The 19,525-nt window shown below is 44.2% G+C and overlaps 1 pseudogene; it reads right to left on the reverse strand.

Moving 5' to 3' along the window:
• LOC124655999 overlaps positions 1–19,525 on the reverse strand; it is a 171,549-nt pseudogene that overhangs the window by 48,461 nt on the left and 103,563 nt on the right.

The following is a 19,525-nucleotide window of genomic DNA, read 5'->3' on the forward strand; positions in this document are numbered from 1 at the left end:
TCCATATCGTGGCTCTCGGTACTGGGGGTTTCGCGACGGAGGCTTTAAGTAGGCGGAAGGGCAGGTCAGGGGGCCACACGAGGGACCCACACGCTAGGGCCGCGCGGCCAGGGGCTGGGCCGCGCCGCCCTGTTGTGTGGCCACCTCGTGGCCCCACTTCGTCTCCTCTTCGGACTTCTGGAAGCTTCGTGGAAAAATAGGCCCCTGGGCGTTGATTTCGTCCAATTCCGAGAATATTTCCTTACTAGGATTTCTGAAACCAAAAACAGCAGAAAACATCAACTGGCTCTTCGGCATCTCGTCAATAGGTTAGTGCCGGAAAATGCATAATAACGACATATAATGTGTATAAAACATGTGAGTATCATCATAAAAGTAGCATGAAGCATAAGAAATTATAGATACGTTTGGGACGTATCAGCGTCGTGCGCTACGTGCTTTATCTCATCGAGCAGTGCGTCCTTATCCTGCCGACAGCTTTAGTACCGGTTGCACCCACCAGCCGGTACTAAAGGTTACCCACGCGTCCTTATCCCACCGACAGTTTTGTTACATGACAAAAAAACCACCTTTAGTACCGGTTGCACCCACCAGCCGGTACTAAAGGTTCCCGCCTCCGTCATCCCGCCATTTTTTCACTATATATATGTAGGCTTGGCCTCCATTTACATATCACATCTAGACTCATATCTGCAAACCTCATCATTCTCTCTCATGGCTTCCATCGTATCTCTAACCCCCCGGGAGGCGGAGGCGCTTTGCGCCTCGAACTACCCCTGCCCGCCGGGCTACCACGTCCCGACCGGCTGGTTGCTAAGCGTCGGAGGCGTACCAGTCCCTCCAGTCCCTCTAGGTGTGGCGCGCGAGATGGCCATCACGAACCACTAGTACTTCGAGCTCACGCCAGAGCACCGGAGGAATCCCCAGTGGCATCCCGACTACAGCCCGACTTGGGAAAGCTTCTTCATCAATCGGTGTGAGAGAGCGCTTGCCAGGCACGAGGAGGGCGGCCCGCCTCCTTCGAACTTCAACGAGGCCGGCCGTCGGCTGTGGTGGCGCGGCCGGACTCTCCAGGGAGTCATGGCCTACCTTGGCCCCCGCCTGCGCTAACCTCAGTCCCAGCCCACGCGTGCTCACCCGCCGAGGTTCGACTACCGCGACCCCGATGCCAGCGACGATGATGACGGCGACTACGATGACTACAGTGGCGACTACTATAGGGCTAGGCACGAGTATGACTGAATGACTCCAACAGTCAAATCTGGCCATGTATTTTAATTTTCAGTTGAGCTATGTACTTTTAATTCGAGTTCAATCGTAATAAAATTTTATTCCCGCCCTTTGTTTCTCGCCTTTTTTCTCCAACGCGCGGCGTCGTGGCGGGAAACTTTCCCGCGCGGACGGCGTCGTGGCGGGAGTAAAGAAAAGAAATAGAAAAGAAAAGGAAAGAAAAGAAATAGAAAAGAAAAAGAAAAGCAATAGAAAATATAAATAGAAAATAAATAGAAAAGAAAAGGAAAAGAAAAGCAATAGAAAAAATAAATAGAAAAGAAATAGAAAATAAAAGAAAAAGAAACAGGAAAAGAAAAGAAAAAGAAAAGCAATAGAAAATATAAGTGGAAAAGAAAAGAAAAAGAAAAGCAATAGAAAATATAAATAGAAAAGAAAAGAAAAAGAAAAGCAATAGAAAATAATAAATAGAAAAGAAAAGAAAAAGAAAAGCAATAGAAAATATAAATAGAAAAGAAAAGAAAAAGAAAAGCAATAGAAAATAATAAATAGAAAATAAAAGAAAAAGAAAAGCAATAGAAAATAATAAATAGAAAATAAAAGAAAAAGAAAAGCAATAGAAAATATAAATAGAAAAGAAATAAAAAAGAAAAGAAAAGAAAAGAAACAGAAAAGAAAAAATAAACAGAAAAGAAAAAGAAAAGAAAAAGAAACAGCAAAAGAAAAGAAAATAGTAAAAGAAAAAAGAAAAACAAAAAAAAGCCTTTGGCACCGGTTGGTGGCACCAACCGGTACGAAAGGCCTTCCGTACCGGTTGGTGGCACCAACCGGTGCCCAAGGTAGTCAAAATCCCGATCCAACTACCGGAATCCTACGATTTGACGATCTTACATCACCATATCGATCCAAATCCCACTATGAATCCCATTCGGGTAGAATCCATGTTGAGTCCCGATCCGAATCATAGAATCCTTTACAATAATGTAGAATCTCGATCCTTTTTATGGATTTTTTGATTCTACTAACTCTTTATTTTTCCCATCCGCTAAGCCAAGGCTTACTACTTAAACATCTCAAGCCCTTTTCACTTGCTTCGGTACCCTTTATTTACCTACCAAACCTCAAATGATCTAACACTAGAACATTATTGCTAGAAATTTTATGGATTATTATTTTTATCTCCATTATTCTATTAAACAAACATTGTGCTTGATAAAAATATCTTCTCTGAGTACGTATGGTAGGATCCCAGATTCTACGATTCGATACTACGACTCGATTCAGCCCGACGAAAATCGACTCAACTCCGAATCCCGACTCTGACTACCTTGCCGCTGCCAAAGGGGGGTTCGGCTCAATTTGACTTGGCCACGCGGTGAAATCCCCAAAAATTTCCCCAATTTCCCCGCAAACGACGCGCGCGAAGATGAAGCTCCGGCCGCCGCCCGCCTCGCTGTTGCACGGCGCCGCCTCCCTCCCTCGCCTCCCTCCCGCAGGCACACCACGCCGTCGCCGCCGTCCGTCGTCGTCGCCACGGCGCACCACGCCATCGCCGTCGACATTGTCCGCGCGCAGCAGCTCCCCGCGCCGGCAGGGTAAGCCTCCCTCCCTCTCCACGCCGGCCGCCGTCGCCATCCCTCCCCTTTCTCCTTCCCCTTTCCCGCACGCCGCTCCTCTCGCCGCGCACGCCGCCGCACGCCGCGGTGCCGACCTCGACGCGTCCAGGGTGGTCGTCTTCCACCCTGCCGCGCGGAGCACCTCCCGGACGCGCTCCAGGTGCTCGACGAAATGCGCGTGAGGAGGGAGGGCACGAACGGGGCGGCCTGGAGGAGGCGGAGCGTGAGGAGGGGCGTGCGGGCACGGAGGAGGCCGTTGGTGCTGGGTCCGTCGAGGCGGCGCCACGGGGAGGATGAGGAGAGGAGGAGCGCGGCGTGGTGGTGCGCCTCGGCGGAGCGGCCCGACGCACAGAGCTCGTCGACCAGGCAGCCCAGGTCCGGCTGCTCGGGCTGCGTAGCCGCCGCCATGATGTCGGCCGCGGTCGAGCCGTTCCGGCGCCGTCTGGCGCTCGCTCTAATTGCTGCGATCTGCCATAGGCAGGGAAGGTTCCCGCCGACGAGCTCGTATCGGATTGCCGACTTGCCGGCCTGAGCTCGGCGGGTAACTGCGTCTGCTAACTGAATGGCAATTCGGTTCAGAACAACTGAACAAGTGAACAACACTAGTTCTGTTTTTTCTTCGTATTTTGCTTTGTTGCAATCAAACTCGATATGAATTTTCGGGTTATGTAACCTTTCTTAATGTTTCTTCCGGATGGAATCCAAATTATCCAGATGATGATTAAACATACTCACTGAATAACCTATTGAGACATACAATTCATGTGCGCGCGAGCGCGTGAGTAAAAAAGGAAGAGCGAGAGGAGGAGCGTCGAGTGTTAGGTTTAGGGTCGAGAAAAAGAGAGAAGAGCCGTGGCGGTGCCGAGTCCGTGGCGGTGCCGAGTCCGTGGCCGTGACCGAGTCCGTAGTGCCGAGTCCGTGGTCGTGACCGAGCTAGTCCGTGGTTATGGTTTTTTGCTTTCTTCATGACGTGATGAATGAAATATAATTGATTTCTTCATTTTGTAGTGACATTGAGGTATGGCGGACGACACCTTCGTCCGACATGAGGATCAAGAAGAAGCGGTGCAAAAAATGTTATTTGAGAGTGCCCATGGGCCTGATGGAGACGACTATGAGTTCCCCGACTTTCTGAATGATTTCGGCGAGGGACTTGAGTCCGAACAAGTTAGAAGAGACAACGTAGTGTCCATAACAAACTCCGCCGAGGTGTATATTTATGTATCAAGCTATGTTCATCACTAGATGCATTCATTTATTTGTATTGCACTTATTAACGAATCATTTTTCTATTAGCCTTCTGGATCATCGAGCAAGTCTGTTAAAACAAAACGAGGCCCGACGCGAATTCTAAAGGACGAGGGTAGGTTAGCCCTCACAGCATTTAAGGATAATTGTGAACCGGTGCATCCCAAAGAGCACTGCACCAAATTTACAAGTCAAGCTGGAGTTCTTGTTAGGGACCATGTACCGATCAGCATTCGAGAGTGGCATAAGCCGAAGAAAGCGGAGAATGAAGCTAGTTATGTCAACGAACGTGATGAAAAAGTTTCTTTGGGAAACTCTGCTGACACGCTTCAGCCTACCGGAAGACATGACGGAAGGCCAGAAGAATAAAGTCAAGGAATGGACTCTCAAGAATATGGCCATACAATTCCAGACCTGGAAGAAAAATTTATGGGACAAATTTAAGAATGAAGATCCAGTATTCGATGATAATCTAGTGAAGATAAAGGATCACTGGCAAGAATTTAAGAGGTATAAGCAATCGTCTACTTTTGTGTCCCGATCGGTCACAAATAAGAAAAATGCTTCAAAGAAGACAATTTGGCATCATATGGGGTCAGGTGGCTACAAGACTGCCATTCCGAGGTGGATAGCGTATGAAAATGAACTGATGGCTGCAGGAATCACTCCACAGACATGGGACTGGCCCGAACGGTCCAAGTTCAGGTTGTTCGCCCATGGGGCAGGGTTGGACCCAAAGACAGGGCTGATCATTGCGGAGGGAAAATGGAAGGAAAAGATTGAGGAAATCGTACCGAAGCTTGTAGCTGCAATTCACCAGGTTCGAAAGGGAGAGTACATTCCCGATAGAGAGAATGACGAGCTGACACTCGCTCTGGGGAATCCTGAACACGTTGGACGGGTAAGAGCTCGCCCAGGTCTCACCATGAAGGAAGCATTCCCGGAGTCCGCTGACACTTATAGAAGCCGTTCGCGGAAGAAGAAGAAGGACGCCGACACGTTAAAGGAATTGATAAATAGGGTGTTGGCGCTTGAGAAAATTCAGAGGACACCTGATCAGCCGATGTTCCTACAGGATCCTCAAGCCGATGCCGCCCCATCTCAGCGAAGAAGCAGTGTGGGTTCCACGCATCTTGACGGATGTGGAGGAAGCTACCCCGTGGATTATATCACGGAGAAGACAGATTGCGAGCTCTATATGTTATTCAGGAACGCGTCTGTTAAGGTGGCGGTCGGTTATGTTTACCCAAGTGAAGATGGAGCAACGCACCACCATATGCCCATTCCACCTGGCTGTGTTTGTGTCGGGGTGGATGAAGTTGTTCCGGCTTTTGAAACAGTGGAGCTTGATATTCCTAGAGGTGACGATGAGAAGACACTTGTCGATGTCAAGCACGGTTTCTCTCTATGGCCCAAGAAACACATCGTCCTTCTGCAAAGGCCACCGACTCCTCGTAGCAGTCCACATGAGCAGCAAAGTGCACACCTACCTGAGAGGGACCCCAGCGTGAGACCACCACCTCGAGATCCTCCGCGTAAGACAGCGCCCGGTAAGTGGAACGGTACGCCGCCTAAGAAGAGATCTAGAAAGGAGAAACCACTGCGACCTATTGAGAAGTTACCTTGGGAAAAAACTCCCGAGGAAAACCAGGAAGCCGTTGAGTCCCAGCTGAGGGCCTTTTTTGCTAAAAAAGAGCTAGAGATACCTTTTGAGAAGACACTAGATCTGGTGAAGGTTTATCGTACAGTCGAGAATCTATATAACCCTGAACCATCGCCGCCATCTGACTATAGGCGTTCTATTGAAAGGTCGTATGACGATATGATGGAGGCGAAAAACCCCACTACCAGCTCGGGTATCAAGGAGATAAAAGGGATACACCAAGTCTACCAGCTCGGACAACAACCCGTTAAATCGGTCCCCCCTCTCAAGGTGTTTGAAGATAAGGCCGTTCAAAGTTCTCGACCAATCTCAACCGATTACGCCATGGCTAAGGTAGTATATCAATATGTTCAAGGGAAAGATTTGGTCGAGAATCTCAGGTAGCTAGCAACAAGTATGCGTAACTTGCATACGTGGTACGGTGTTGCCACAAAGGGAGTGATGGAGACTATCATGGTGCGAGTTAAGGAAGATCACTACTTCCAAGAATACTCTGTGAGCGTTGACTTCTCCGAGCTTTTCCAGTTATACAATCTTCGGGCCCTCGAAAAATCTATCATCAGTTGCTATTGTCTGTAAGTGATTTATTTATATAATTTGAGAAGTCTTTAGCTCAGCTCCTTGATTATCTGCAAATTATAATCTTTTGTGCGCTATGTTATGCAGATCGAAGATGCTCGAATGCAAAAGGGATGAAATCACGGACATTGGGTTCATTGACCCGAACACAATGCATGTCAGGACCATAGAAGAACCCCTCTATAACAGGGATACACCGGAGACTTTGCTAAGGTTTTTGAAGCGACAACGTGACAAAAAGACAATACTTTGGCCTTACAACTTCCAGTGAGTGTTATTCTCTTATAACACATTCTATTTTGCTCACCATATGTTAAAATATTAACTGATGACTTATATATATGACACTACATATTTAAACGTGCGCAGGTTTCACTTTATTCTTATCGTCATTAAAATGTAGGAAGGAGAAGTTGAAGTCTTTGACTCACTAACCCAAGAGCCTATACTATACAAGTCTTGTTTTCTTATGCTCAAAACGTAATTCAAATTCTTATCGATTTTTTTGTTAGTTTCCTGATATCAACTGATTGATATCTCTTTTGTGCATTTTCTTTTGTCAGGCAGCGTATGGGAAACTTTCATCAAGGAAGATCAGTCCTTTCAATGGCCACCGAAGGTGACATGGCGTGCGAACAAAGTAAGTAGTACTACCTAGGTCCACACACCTTTATCATACTTCATTATTGTTTGACTGAATTATATTCTTGTACAGAAATGCGCGAAACAACCAACGGGGACTGATCTATGTGGATACTACGTTTGTGAGTACATCCACAGAATTGTCAGCGAGAGAGCGAATAATGAAAGAAATAAAGAGGTACGAAAACAATATTCACAAATTTATTTTCTTACCATAAGTTGTGATGAGTTTCAGTAATAATTGTTTGATTTGTGATTTGATATATACATATATATACACACACACATAGCTCATGTATTCATTTGTATCTTATTCTTTTACAGTTGAGAAGAAAGCGGGAGAAGATCACAATCGAGGAGCGTTTCAAAGCAATCGGCGAGGAATTGGCGGGATTTTTCCTTCGGGAAGTCATAACACCATCCGGAGAGTACCACTATGCATAAAGATCTTCTCCAGCTCCTCGATTGCTTTGTGTGTATATATAGTTTGGCTCGGAGTGTACCACTATGGTACATGTGTAATAGATCGATCTTCATGCATGTACTACTTAATTCTCGTGCATCGACTTGATATGCATCGGAGAGTACTACTTATGCAATTACATGTGTGTTATATTATATGCACCAACTTGATATGCATCACCTTGATCTTCATGTACTACGTAAATCCAAACGCGTTTCCGGTGCATCGACGCGATATGAAACGCTCCGATACCCCTAAACCCCTGCAAAAACCCTAAACCCTGAATTCTCTGCCGCGGCAGAGATTCATGCATATTTCCTGCCGCGGTAACCAACATTTGGTACCGGTTTGTAATACAAACCGGTACCAAAGCTCCCTCGCCGTGCGCTCTCCTGGGTGCCCACGTGGAGGCCCATTAACACCGGTTCGTAAGGAACCGGTACGAAAGGGTGGGGGCCTTTCGCACCGGATGTTTTATACCGGTTGCGAAACCGGTGCAAATGGCCCTCTGGAACCGGTATAGATGGGCGTTTTTCGACTAGTGACACATGTGAGAAAAATTGAAAAGCGCACGCTGCAAGGTGAGAAGAGAATGAACATGTGATTGGATAGCTAGGATAATAGAGGTACCCTTAGCTGACCAGGGCTCAAACCACATACTTTAGGCTTTGGTGTCTTGTAAAAGGGGAAGATATTTTTTCGGTGGAAGGCGATATTCCTGCCGATCACGCGGTGTTAGTGGTGGCTTCATCAATATCAATACCTGTTGGATTAGTCTATTTCATGATCTAGTCTCTCAAAGATGCTCATCAGGATAGGGTGTACGCGTATGTGCTTGTATGGGTGAGTGTATATACATATTTATAAGCGTGTGCATATATATACCATGTTTCAAAAAAAAAGCAAAATAAGATCATTCTAGCTAGTTGCATGGAAAAGGGGCCAGCGGTGTGAGCTTGTTCAGGTGGGCGGAGGAAAGAAGCCCGCGACTGGTCGATCATGGGCGTTTTCCAACAGATAGTCCTTCAGAACGCCTTATAGTGGTACGTCACTAAGAAAAACAGAAAATATATTGTCAAAAGAACTAGAAAATACAATCCAAACAAAATCCTCTTTCACGGGAGATAATTTGCATCACACTAGTGGAAAACATGGCTTCAGTCTCGGTGCGTTAGGGCCTTTACACTAGTAGAAAAATGGACATCCGTCTAAGCCTTTAGTACCGGTTCCCTTACGAACCAGTACTAAAGGGTGCATTAGTACCAGTTGCTTTGCCCAGGCGGCTGAGAAACATCAATACCGGTTCATTGAGAGCCTTTTGTACCGATTCGTGTTACGAACCGGTACGAAAGGAATTCCGTCCAATTTTAAGGCGGAGGTGGGCCAGAGCTACACCTTTAGTACCGGTTCATCTAAAGAACCGGTACTAAAGGGTTCCTGCCCTATTTCTTCAGCTCGATCCTTGCATCTCATTTTTCCTTCTCCTTCTCCTCTCACATTTCCAAATATTTTGCACCTCTGACACTCCAACAAGTCTCCATTTTTCTCAACCATTTTATCAATATTGACGGCACCCATCTATCCAAGGGTTAGCAATATCATCCTTTCTTCCGACGTTCCTAATTTAGCTCATTTCTTTGGTAGTTTAACTCGTATTATTTTTCTAGTGCTAGCAAGGTGTTCGATGAAATGCCTAAGTTAGGGATTTCATTCTTTTTATATGCAATTTGAGCTCAAATTAAAGTATGGTTTGTAGGTTTTAGTATCGTCCCCGTCCTCACCATCGTCGATCACAAGCATCGTCCCCTAGCCGGCACCACCTCGATGAGCCTCTTCTTTTTTATAAAAAACATAGTTTTATTTGATGAACTTGAATATTAATTAAGTTGGTCACTCATATATCCATGATGTTGTGTAATTAATAATTTTTGATATACTTATATAATGCAGATGAATCGACAATGGATGTACGGTGACCGATGCCATCCCGACTTCATTACTGGCATGCATTATTTTCTCAACGTGGCTGAGGCAAACAGGCGATCGAATGTTTTCATTTATTGTCTATGTAGTTCATGTAAGAATACGAAGGATTACTCTACCTCAAAGACCCTTCACGTCCACCTTCTTGAGAACTGTTTCATGCCCGACTATAATTGTTGGACCAAGCACGGAGAAAGAGGGGTTATAATGAAAGACAACAAAGAAGAAGAGGATAGTGAGAACTATCCTATGTTCACTGAAGACGGTGATAGTAGAATGGGGGACGACGAAGCTGAAGAAGAGCCCAGTTTTTATGAGCCCATTTTTTATGAGCCCGATGACGATTTGGGTCGGGCCATTCTTGATGCGAATATAAACTGCGGAAGTAAAAAGGAGAGGTTGAAGTTGGAGAAAATGTTAGAGGATCACAACAAACTGTTGTACCCAAATTGTGAAGATGGCCACAAAAAGCTGGGTACCACACTGGAATTGCTGCAATGGAAGGCAGGGAATGATACTTTTGACAAGGGATTTGAAAAGTTGCTGAAAATAATAAAAAAGATGCTTCCAGGGGAGAACGTATTGCCCTCTAATACGTACGAAGAAAAAAAGGTTGTCTTCCCTCTAGGATTAGATGTGCAGAAGATACATGCATGCATCAATGACTGCATCCTCTACCGCGAGGAGTACGAGAATTTGAATGCATGCCCGGTATGTGGTGAATTGAGGTATCAGATCAGGCGAGATGACCCTGGCGATGTTGAGGGCGAGTCCACCCCCGGGAAGAGGGTCCTGCGAAGGTGATGTGGTATGCTCCTATAATACCACGGTTCATACGTTTGTTCCAAAACAAAGAGCATGCCAAGTTGTTGCGATGGCACAAGGAGGACCGTAAGAAAGATGTGATGCTGAGTGATGTCTACGGGAGCTTCTATTCTTGTAGACAGTGTTGGGCCTCCAAGAGCAGAGGTTTGTAAACACAGCAGCAAGTTTCCCTTAAGTGGATCACCCAAGGTTTACCGAACTCAGGGAGGAAGAGGTCAAAGATATCCCTCTCATGCAACCCTGCAACCACAAGGCAAGAAGTCTCTTGTGTCCCCAACACACCTAATAGGTGCACTAGTTCGGCGAAGAGATAGTGAAATACAGGTGGTATGAATGAATATGAGCAGTAGTAACGGCGCCAGAAAATAGCTTGCTGCCGTGTAGTTGATGGTGGTAATATGGTAGCAGTAGTAACGCAATAAAACAGTAAACAAGCAGCGATAGCAGTATTTAGGAACAAGGCCTAGGGAATAGACTTTCACTAGCGGACACTCTCAACTTTGATCACATAACAGAATAGATAAATGCATACTCTACACCCTCTTGTTGGATGATGAACACCACTAACTGTGTAGGATTACAAGAACCCTCAATGCCGGAGTTAACAAGATCCACAATATTCAATGTTCATATTTAAATAACCTTAGAGTGCATGACAGATCAACACAACTAAACCAAGTACTAACACATCATGCACACTGTCACCTTCACACTATGTAGGAGGAATAGATCACATCAATACCATCATAGCAATAGTTAACTTCACAATCTACAAGAGATCATAATCATAGCCTACGCCAAGTACTAACACGGATGCACACACTGTCACCATTACACCGTGCAGGAGGAATAAACTACTTTAATAACATCACTAGAGTACCACATAGATGATATTCAACTAGATCACATAAAGAGAGAGATGAACCACATAGCTACAGCGGAGCCCTCAGCCCCGGGGGTGAATTACTCCCTCCTCATCATGGAGACAGCGACAACGGTGAAGATGGCGGTGGAGACGGCGGTGGAGATGACTCCGGGGGCAATTCCCCCGTCCCGGCAGGGTGCCGGAACAGAGACTTCTGTCCGCCGAATTGGAGTTTCGCGATGTGGCGGCGCCCCTGGAGTCTTTCTGGAGTTTCGTCAAGAGGTACTGCGTTTTTAGGTCGAAAGGGGTTATATAGGCGAAGAGGCGGCGCAGGAGGGCTGACAGGGTGGCCTCACCCTAGGCCGGCGCGGCCAGGGTCTGGCCCGCGCCGCCTTATGGTGTGGTGGCCCCTGGCCCCTCTCCGACTCTTCTTCGGTGTTCTGGAGCCTTCCGGGAAAAATAGGAGGTTTGGCGTTGATTTCGTCCAATTCCGAGAATATTGCCCGAACAGCCTTTACGGAACCAAAAACAGCAGAAAACAGCAAGCGGCCTTTCGGCATCTCGTCAATAGGTTAGTTCCGGAAAACGCATAATAATGACATAAAGTGTGAACAAAACATGTCGGTATTGTCATAAAACAAGCATGGAACATCAGAAATTATAGATACGTTGGAGACGTATCAGCATCCCCAAGCTTAGTTCCTGCTCGTCCCGAGCAGGTAAACGATAATACAGATAATTTCTGGAGTGACATGCCATCATAACCTTGATCATACTATTGTAAACATATGTAATGAATGCAGCGATCAAAACAATGGTAATGACATGAGTAAACAACTGAATCATAAAGCAAAGACTTTTCATGAATAGCACTTAAAGACAAGCATCAATAAGTCTTGCATAAGAGTTAACTCATAAAGCAATAAATCAAAGTAAAGGTATTGAAGCAACAAAAGGAAGATTAAGTTTCAGCGGTTGCTTTCAACTTGTAACATGTATATCTCATGGATAATTGTCAACATAGAGTAATATAACAAGTGCAATATGCAAATATGTAGGAATCAATGCACAGTTCACACAAGTGTTTGCTTCTTGAGGTGGAGAGAAATAGGTGAACTGACTCAACATAAAAGTAAAAGAATGGTCCTTCAAAGAGGAAAGCATCGATTGCTATATTTGTGCTAGAGCTTTTATTTTGAAAACATAAAGAGAGCATAAACGTAAAATTTTGAGAGGTGTTTGTTGTTGTCAACGAATGGTAGTAGGCACTCTAACTACCTCATCAACCAGACTTTCAAGAGCGGCTCCCATGAAGGACGTTATCTCTACCAGCAAGGTAGATCATCCCTCTTCTCTTTTGTTTACACATGTACTTTAGTTTAGTTTTTCTTTATTTATGGATGACACTCCTCCCAACCTTTTGCTTACACAAGCCATGGCTAACCGAATCCTCGGGTGCCTTCCAACATTCACATACCATGGAGGAGTGTCTATTTGCAAAATTAAGTTGCTTACCGATGAATCGAGCAAAACATGTGAAGAGAATTATTAATGAAAGTTAATTAATTGGGGCTGGGAACCCCATTGCCAGCTCTTTTTGCAAAATTATTGAATAAGCGGATGTGCCACTAGTCCATTGTGAAAGTCTGTCAAAAGTAAATGACAAGATCGAAAGATAAAACACCACATACTTCCTCATGAGCTATAAAACATTGACACAAATAAGAGGTGATAAATTTTGAATTATTTAAAGGTAGCACTCAAGCAATTTACTTTGGAATGGCGGAGAAATACCATGTAGTAGGTAGGTATGGTGGACACAAATGGCATAGTGGTTGGCAAAAGGATTTTGGATGCATGAGAAGTATTCCCTCTCGATACAAGGTTTAGGCTAGCAAGGTTATTTGAAACAAACACAAGGATGAACCGGTGCAGCAAAACTCACATAAAAGACATATTGTAAACATTATAAGACTCTACACCGTCTTCCTTGTTGTTCAAAACTCAATACTAGAAATTATCTAGACCTTAGAGAGACCAGTTATGCAAACCAAATTTTAGCAGGCTCTATGTATTTCTTCATTAATGGGTGCAAAGTATACGATGTAAGAGCTTAAACATGAGCACAACAATTGCCAAGTATCAAATTATCCAAGGCATTTTATCAATTACTACATGTAGCATTTCCCGTTTCCAACCATATAACAATTAACGAAGCAGTTTCAACCTTCGCCATGAACATTAAAAGCTAAGAACACATGTGTTCATATGAACCAGCGGAGCGTGTCTCTCTCCCACACAAGCATGTATTTATTCATACAAAAACAAAAACAAGAAACATACAGACGCTCCAAGTAAAGTACATAAGATGTGACCGAATAAAAATATAGTTTCAAGAGAAGGAACCTGATAATTTGTCGATGAAGAAGGGGATGCCTTGGGCATCCCCAAGCTTAGATGCTTGAGTCTTCTTGAAATATGCAGGGATGAACCACCGGGGCATCCCCAAGCTTAGAGCTTTCACTCTCCTTGATCATAGTATATCATCCTCCTCTCTTGACCCTTGAAAACTTCCTTCACACCAAACTCGAAACAAACTCATTAGAGGGTTAGTGCATAATCAAAAACTCACATGTTCAGAGGTGACACAATCATTCTTAACACTTCTGGACATTTCCCAAAGCTACTGGAAGTCAATGGAACAAGGAAATCCATCCCACATAGCAAAAGAAGCAATGCGAAATAAAAGGCAGAATCTGTCAAAACAGAACAGTCCGTAAAGACGAATTTTAAAAGGGCACCGGACTTGCTCAAATGAAAATGCTCAAATTGAATGAAAGTTGCGTACATATCTGAGGATCACTCACGTAAATTGGCATAATTTTCTGAGTTACCTACAGATAATTTTGCCCAGATTCGTGACAGCAAAGAAATCTGTTTCTGCGCAGTAATCCAAATCTAGTATCAACCTTTCTATCAACGACTTTACTTGGCACAACAAAACACAAAACTAAGATAAGGAGAGGTTGCTACAGTAGTAAACAAATTCCAAGACACAAATATAAAACAAAGTACTGTAGCAAAATAACACATGGGTTATCTCCCAAGAAGTTCTTTCTTTATAGCCGTTAAGATGGGCTCAGCAGTTTTAATGATGCACTCGCAAGAAATAGTATTTGAAGCAAAAGAGAGCATCAAGAGGCAAATTCAAAACACATTTAAGTCTAACATGATTCCTATGAAGAGGCATCTTGTACATAAATGGATTCATGAAGAACAAAGTGACAAGCATAAGAGGATAAAATACGAGTGACTTCAAGATTCTCAACATAAAGAGGGGAAACTTAATATTATTAAGATTCATATAACCATATTTCCCTCTCTCATAATAACTTTCAGTAGCATCATTGATGAAATCCACAATATACCCATCACTTAAAACATTCTTATCATGGTTCATATGCATAGAAGGATCATTAAATTTGGCATAAGAAGAGTTATTCTCATTAATAGTAACTAGGACATTTGCCCGTGCTTTGCTACGGGCGAATATTTTGTAGGTAATAAAAATATTTATGTGTCAAAGTCAACGACCATATTGATTTGCTACAGTGCGACGCGCGGGATGGAGACTCGGCCGTTAGAAGGCGTGCGTCAAGCAATCAGGCCAGGTTTCACTGCTTATTACCGAGGGTATCCGGCGGCCTGGGCATCAGCCGGCCTGGATCCAACGTATCAATAGGATGCAAAACGTCTCTGAACCGCGGCTCCCTCGCCGGCCACATGCGAGGCGATCGCTTAAGATAACAGATCCAGAGCAGTCGCCCATTGAAATCGAACCGCATGGCACTGAGCGTAGACCACCATCCAGCCATGGCCCATGGGAAGCAGAGCCGCCCACGCCCATCGACCAAACGCCGCGCTACAGCGCCTCTAGGCTCGCTCCACCAGATAAATCTTCTGCAGTAGTCAGCTGTGATCCCAATCACTCTCCTAGCTACCTATCTACTCCCAACCGCCATCGATGAGCTCAGAAGGATGCCGGTGGTGCATACGGCGGCTAGAAAGTCAGATGGTTCCTGCCGCCGATCACGGAAACATGAATCTGGTCAAGGGTATCTGCGAGCCATCGGCATGATGGCGGCGTGTCGCTGGTGCTCCATGGCACTTGGCTTGTCGTCCTCGCTGGGCTGAGTTTTGCGGCGTGACCGCGCTGTAGCCTCGCGTGCCTAGCATCTTTGTAGGCTCGCTAGTCGTCCTCGTCGTGCACGCCATCGATGAGCTCAGAAGGATGCCGGTAGTGCATACGACGGCTGGAAAGTCAGATGGTTCCTGCCGCCGATCACGAAAACATGAATCTGGTCAAGGGTATTTGCCGAGCCATCGGCATGATGGCGGCGTGTCGCTGGTGCTCCATGGCAGTTGGCCGGTCGTCCTCGCTGAGCTGAGTTTTGCAGCGTGACCGCGCTGTAGCTTCGCGTGCCTAGCATCTTTGTAGGCTCCCTAGTCGTCCTCGCCGTGCTGGAGTTTCCGGCGTCACCGCGCTAGCTCGCGTGCCTGACATCTCGGAAAGCTGGCCAGTCGTCCTCGCCGTGTTGGCGTTTCCGGCTTGACTCAGGAACGGAAGAGCACGTACATATAATGCAGGGCAGGCCCTGGCTACTGGTTTGGTCCGTGTTCGGTTCATACTCTGGTCGGAGGCGCGCTGCCCGCCCTGCGTGGACGACGTACGGCATACGGGATTCAATCATCCCTTTCTCCTTTTCTTCCTTCCAAGCTCCAACGTATCAACGTATCCTTGTGGAACGGTTTCCGACCAAAGTTTGTATCGGTGCGGCAAGCGGCGATCGCGCGCGCTAGAGCTGGACGGACACCTCCCTGTATCAAACCGTCCTTGTATCGAACCGTTTTTTTTCTTTATTATTAACAACCGTTTTTGTATTTATATTTTGGTGGGAGGGCAAATCTGTCCAAAAAAATGTTGGACCGCAAGAAACCTTATTTTCTTTATTATTAGGTATAGATATAGATTGGAGCAAGATTATCTTCTATTATATTATTAAAACAACAAACAACCAACGGTAAAGATTGATTTTCAAAAAAAAAACAAGATTTTTCAGCGGTTAAGATGATTTCGTTGGACGAGCAGCCCGACCGGTCGGCGCAGCGCCGCAGGCTAATCTGTACCATACGGGACTCTTTCAATCTCCTATTTAACGCCAAAAACTGGTTGCAATGAATCCACAATTTAGGTATCCAGAAATCGTGAGCAATCGCTGCAGCCATACTACTTCCTTGGTCATAGGACGCGGCCGCTGAGCTTGCAATGAATGCAAAGAATCGTGAGCGATTGTTGCAGCCATGTACTACTCCCTTGGCAGGACGCAGCGCCGCCGTTTCTTTCCGGCTGTTCGGAGGTCACTTCCATCAACAGCTATGCTTATGAATTTGTGTCATCATTGCTCCAGATCTGTTCTTCAACTATCTTCTTGCTGGCCAGCAGCTGCCCACCAATAACTAACTACGAGATGGCATCAGGCGTCGCTGTAGCAGCTGAGATCAGATTGGATCCGGGACTCGCACGGAACGGCAAAAACCTGCGTCGATGATACGGCCAGTTGCCCATCAACCACACACGAATTTCGGATCGAAGTCTCCATGGCCATCGGGACATCATCTGATACGCTTCACAAACAAGGACATGCAGATTATCGCATTGCCGAACGTGTCGTTCCTCATGACATGCCGCCACGTACGTCGACGAGATCACGAGGTTCTGCCAAAGTCCCCTCGAACTGGCCACGATATATATACGTGCGTCTTAAAGCTGAGGTATGTGATCATCTGACATGCATGATGATATTTGAATAGAAATTTTATCGTGCAAAATTAAAGCAGCAATTGTCTATGTATCTGAAATCAAGCATTTGTATAGAGCGCACCAAACAGCCGTATGGACTAGAGGCACGGCGTCCTATCCAGGAATGCATATGGGAAAAAAATTAAGTTACCAATCAAATCAAACGGCCGATTTAAAGTATAAATACTCCCTCTAATTTAAAACAATTGCTCAAATATGAATGTATCTATGCACTAAAACATATCTAGATAGATATATTTTCTGAAAAATTATGCAAAACCGGAGGGAGTACTATTTCTTTTGTGCGTTTTCAGTTGATCTATTTTTCTAGAGCACAAATAAAAACTGATGGTACAATGTATTTTAGGTCAATCGCTCTTTAACGCGAATTATGTTTCTATATGCTTCAGGCAAAGCTGGTCTTCCTGCAATTCTTATAGATTTACTTCAACGTGGTGCTTTGACAAATAGTATATGTGCTGCTCCATTCAGCCATATAATTTCATTTCGTCTGAAGAAGTTAAATATCTCAACTTATTTATTTTTGTATTTTTTGGTTCCAAATATTTAGCATATATCCAGTTCTATAATGTCCCACAGCATCCAAGTAAGGATATTTAATGACCATTTTTCTTTACTTTTGATAGAGCATACATCAAAATCACTACGTTATCTTACACCCCCTCATGCAAATAAATCGAAGGCAAGATAATTTATGCATGTACACAATTCTTGCTAGCTAAGAAAAGTAACAATACTATCCATGGAGGGAGTCATCCATTGTAATTATTAATCTTTATTGCTGCATTTCTCGGATGCAGCAAACCAACGGTGCTGAACATAAAGGGACGAATGATTTTATTTCATGTATTACTCCCTCCCCCCCCCCCCATGTCTACAATGATTCAATTAAATATTTTTCCAAGGTTTATAACCGGATTGGTTTTGCCGGCCTAGCATATGCTCATGGATGTGACCATAGAACTGAAAGGCTTACACATTGATACAACCTATCAGTAAACTTTTACTGTCTTCTGATGTGTTTCACCCCATAAGGCTCCCTGCACTGACCGGGTTCAGTTTATTTGTAGGTTTTTAGCCGGATTCATCTGCCGTTGTGCAATCTTTCGTGTCCTCAACGTTGAAGCAACGAATTCTGCATGGGCTCAGTAGTACTCCGCCACAATCGATCAATGCTGGTTTGACTTTCTATATTGTTGCAGGCTTTTGTAGTTTACTTTAGTTCAGTTATGCAATTGGTATCTAAGAACACGATGAACGCAAACAAATTACCTACAATATAGATGTTGATACTGCACTTATGGATAACAATTTTAAGATGATACCCTCGCATTTGCGAGGGCCACCATGCTAGTTATCAAGAATTTGAACATGGTAAACAAGTTGTATACTAAGGGAATTGTTTTTGGTAATCCAATCATAACTATGACAAGTTTCATAAGGATAGTTATAACCTATATCATAGCATTCTTTATAATAATCATCAAAGGTCGGAGGCAAAGTGTCATCATAAGAAATAGAATAGTTATCTTTCACAGTTGGTTTATCTGTGTCCATACCATCATTATTATTAGAAGGAGATGTATCAAACACATAATGATCAGTAGCAAAAGGATTTTCAAACACCTCTTCCCCAAGCTTAGAGCTTTCTATATCATTATGGGAGGAAGCATGGATAGCACTGACACTATGGCAATTATTATCATCATTTTCAGAATTAGTTTCCCAGAGATTTGTAATATCAAAAGTAGTGTGCTCATTCAAATCATGATCGCTAATGTATGTAAAGGGCATAGGAAGATCATCGTATTCAGATTCATTATCACAATAATCATTAGGAGCAACATACTTACGGTTACCTAGCTTTATCTCATTCACGCGGGGATACGCCGTTACCTCTTTCTTTTTATTCTCCTTCTTCTTCTTCTTCTTCTTCTTCTTCGTTCCCTTCTTCTTCTTCTTCTTCTTCTTCTTCTCTTCCTTCTCCTCGTTCCCTTCTTTAGGAGGAAGAGGCTTGAAGGGTGGCTTGTCCGCATAACCTGATTTACTTTCAGAAACAATAGAAGAAACTTGGGAGGATCCCTCCTTTTCATTAATTAGTTGAAAACACACAACGGTCCTATCATATTTTGGCAAGGTGTCATCTTCTAAAATATTTTGTATGTAAGTATTTGTATGGCTATTATCAATGCAATAAGAAAAACACCCATGCAGGACATCATCAATATCTAGATCACTCATATGTAACAAAGAGATTTTTCTCGACAGTTCTTCACACCCCAAAAATAAAGTAAGTTCATCATGCTGATTAGGAGTAATTTCATCATCACAATACAAATTTGCAGCACTCATTAGGTTCAAATTATCATTGGACGGGCATTGAAAATTAAAATGACCCACTTCATGGCAAACTTCACAAATAAAAGGATAGAGGGCACAAACTTTTTTACCAAGATCATCTAGAGCCCTAAACCACTTTCTAGTTTTTTCATTAGCATGATGGATACAATATTCATCTTTGATTTGATTA

This window comes from Lolium rigidum, chromosome 5 (assembly GCF_022539505.1).
Source record: "Lolium rigidum isolate FL_2022 chromosome 5, APGP_CSIRO_Lrig_0.1, whole genome shotgun sequence".
Lineage (NCBI taxonomy): Eukaryota > Viridiplantae > Streptophyta > Magnoliopsida > Poales > Poaceae > Lolium > Lolium rigidum.